We start from the raw sequence: 2,946 nt of genomic DNA, 5'->3' as shown, positions 1-2,946 counted from the left end.
GTGTGTGTGTGTGTGTGTGTGTGTGTGTGTGTGTGTGTGTGTGTGTGTGTGTGTGTGTGTGTGTGTGTGTGGGGAGAGGGGGCACGCCCTACAGCTTGTCAGTGCTCACATATGGAGGATGAGGAGGAGGAGGAGGGGGAATGAGTGTGTGCATATGAGCTCGGAGAAAAGAGGAAATGGAAGAGTGAGAAATGGAATAAATTGAAAGGAGGGAGAGAGAAGAAAAGGACACTGAAAGAGAAACGTACAGCTCGTTCTTGTCACCACCATTTTCCCTCGCAGACTGTGCAGTTTGGACACGGAAAGCTTCATTTTTTGGGGAGGATATGGATGACTCAGATCTTACGATGTATAGAATAGCACTGAGTGACAGCCCACGCCTGTCATGCAATTAATAAACCCCCATCTGTTTAACTTCGATGCATCGTTCCTTGTGTTCAGAATATGGGTCCCGTGCACTTGTGTGTCACGGGTCTGAGCCCGGTTCTTCCACCCTCGTAGACCCTTAACTTTCTTGTCTCACCCACACTGCGCGAACCACCACAAACCTGATGTGGGAAAAAGATGGAATAGTCTCTTCTTACGTAAGAGATATTTTTGTCCAAAGTAAACGGGTCCTTCTGAATGCAAAAACCTTCATTAATTCAAGCGTCCAACTGTCTGATACAGCATCCCCCCCCTTTTTTTAAAATAAAAGCCCATAAAATGCTAATCAAGAGGACTATAAACTTCCCCAGACTGCACTCCCTCCACAAAGATCTGCAGTCACATGGGCAGAATTTAACAAAGGCCACCTAAGGATATGAGAACATCTATTACAGTAGCTGACACAAAGAGAGGATTGATAATTTAGTGTCATATGGACGGGGTTGAACCAGTTCACAGCCTTGTTAGAGGGAGGCTCTGCTGCTGGTGCCGCTGCTGCTGCAAGACGGCGGAGGGTTAGGGTGGGATGACGACCGGCTGTCAAATGGGACGGGTTGAACGAGGGTGTCAGAGAGGACCACGCGCACAGCGGCGCAATGCAACTCACACGTGTGATCTTCGGGAGACGAACAACACCATACTCATACGTGGCGCTCACGCGTTACAGTTTGCAGGCGTTTATGGAGCGTATACCATTCAATGTACGGACCCAACCCCCATCACCCCCACCCACACATCCACCCACGACACGAGACTGCACATATGATCCAACGCCCCTTTGTCTGGGATCATCGGTCAGTAACGGATTGGCACATTTATGTTCCTCATCTCTCTCTCTGTTCTATTTTTTTCCCTGCCTGCTCGAACTCTGTCACATGCATGCATGTAGTCATGTGAACGGCTGATAACCCACTGCCCCAGCCCGGACACACAGATTTTAACCCCGTTCTGTACGTCTATTACACATTACAGTAGTGTCATGACCGCCAACCACCCTCCCTCCCCCTTCCTCTCAGCCTCCGTGTCCTCAGAGCGCACCCCCACCCCCACCGACCGGCTGATCATCTGCTGTGACCGTGTCCTCCTATCACCGTGAGTCAGGAGTGTTCGACGAGGATGGGGTGGGAGGTGGTGGTGGTGGGCATCCTATTTGACTTCTTTTTTTTTGGGGCTTTTTCTGATCACATATGATTGCTGACAGGGAGAACTTTCCCACCCATTGGCGGAGGTGTGAGCAGTGGTGCTACAGCGCCAGACAGAGGGGACCCTTTGTCTCCCACCACCACAGGGAGGGATGGCGTACGTACGCACACACACACATATACGCATATACTGTACATTCTGGCATGGCTACAAACACACACAAATCCACACACTCCACTCAGCTCCACTATTGTGTTAACAGCATCCCAAAAAGTGACACATGCCAGAGCACATCAGCAGCTGAACACCTGTGCATGTAACTCTGCCAATTCAACACATTCCTGCATGTGCAGTCACTTCATGTGTACAGCATGTGTATCAAAGTGTGTGTGTGTCCTCAGACTCACCTGGAGGCACCCCCGGAGTTGGTTGTCGTGGTAATGCAGCTTCAACTGGGGTTGCAGATCTGTGACACCTGATGTCCCTCCTCCTCCTCCCTTTCACTCTCTCTCTCTCTCGCTGCTGTACCATGGGATCAGCAGCTACACCCTAGCACTGACAGAAGAGGGGGAGACAGAGAGGAGGGGGTTCTTATCGAGCCACTGGTGGATCGTACCACCAGCCGCACCGAGCCAAGGGGACGTAAGGGGCCAGAGCTGACAGGGAGGGCCCGGCCGACTGCCTCCAAACCTCCCTGCTGTCTGCTCCGAGATGGTCTCTCCCCGCTCTGATTGGACGACGTGCTTCCTCCTTCATCAAAATGTAAAATTCCAAGACAGAGAGAGTAGTGCATCGTTTGTGTGTGTGTCTGTGTGTGTGTGAGAAAGAGAAAAAGAGAGAGTGTGCATGTGAGAGAGAGACAGACAATGCAAGAGAAAAGAAGATGTGCATTTGAGAAATACTTGTCATGCAGACTAGTATGACTGTGGGCATGAATTTAAGTGTGTGTGTGTGTGTTGATTCGAATGTGTGTGTGCGAGTGTTTGCGCCTTTGCGTCAGGGAGACAATATACAGGATGCCATTGTCTGTGTGGGCGTGTGATAGAGGAAGAGGTAGTCGAGGGAGAGAGACACAAGACAAAGAGAGTGAGGGATAGGAAGACATCGTGAGTGTGAGTGTTTCAGTGTGTGTGTGTGTGTGTGTGAGAGATGGAGGGGGAGAAAAAGAAAGCAGTGTGTACGGCCTGAGAGATGTCATCATTAGTCTCTCTGCAGTGGTTGGTGTTGAGCTGCAAAGAGCTTGTCAGTCAGTTTCTGTCACAACATGTCACTGAGTGGACGCGTGTACACACACACACTTTCCCAGAGGGAGATCATGTCAAGATGGGGGCCAGGCTGCTCTGACAAGCACATCCAAAACCTCCCCGGTAACCTTTC

General features: G+C 50.6%; 1 long non-coding RNA gene across 1 annotated transcript in view; it reads right to left on the bottom strand.

The window, feature by feature from the left end:
* LOC106633617 overlaps positions 1–2,157 on the bottom strand; it is a 10,068-nt gene extending 7,911 nt beyond the window's left edge. The window contains exon 1 of the long non-coding RNA XR_001336968.2: positions 1,977–2,157. This is a non-coding gene — a long non-coding RNA (uncharacterized LOC106633617). The remainder of the gene's footprint in view (positions 1–1,976) is intronic.
* Positions 2,158–2,946: the final 789 nt, after the last annotated feature.

The sequence above is a fragment of the Haplochromis burtoni genome, unplaced genomic scaffold, assembly GCF_018398535.1.
Source record: "Haplochromis burtoni strain Fernald_Lab_line unplaced genomic scaffold, NCSU_Asbu1 Contig_297, whole genome shotgun sequence".
Lineage (NCBI taxonomy): Eukaryota > Metazoa > Chordata > Actinopteri > Cichliformes > Cichlidae > Haplochromis > Haplochromis burtoni.
This window is presented reverse-complemented; position numbering and strand designations above follow the sequence as displayed.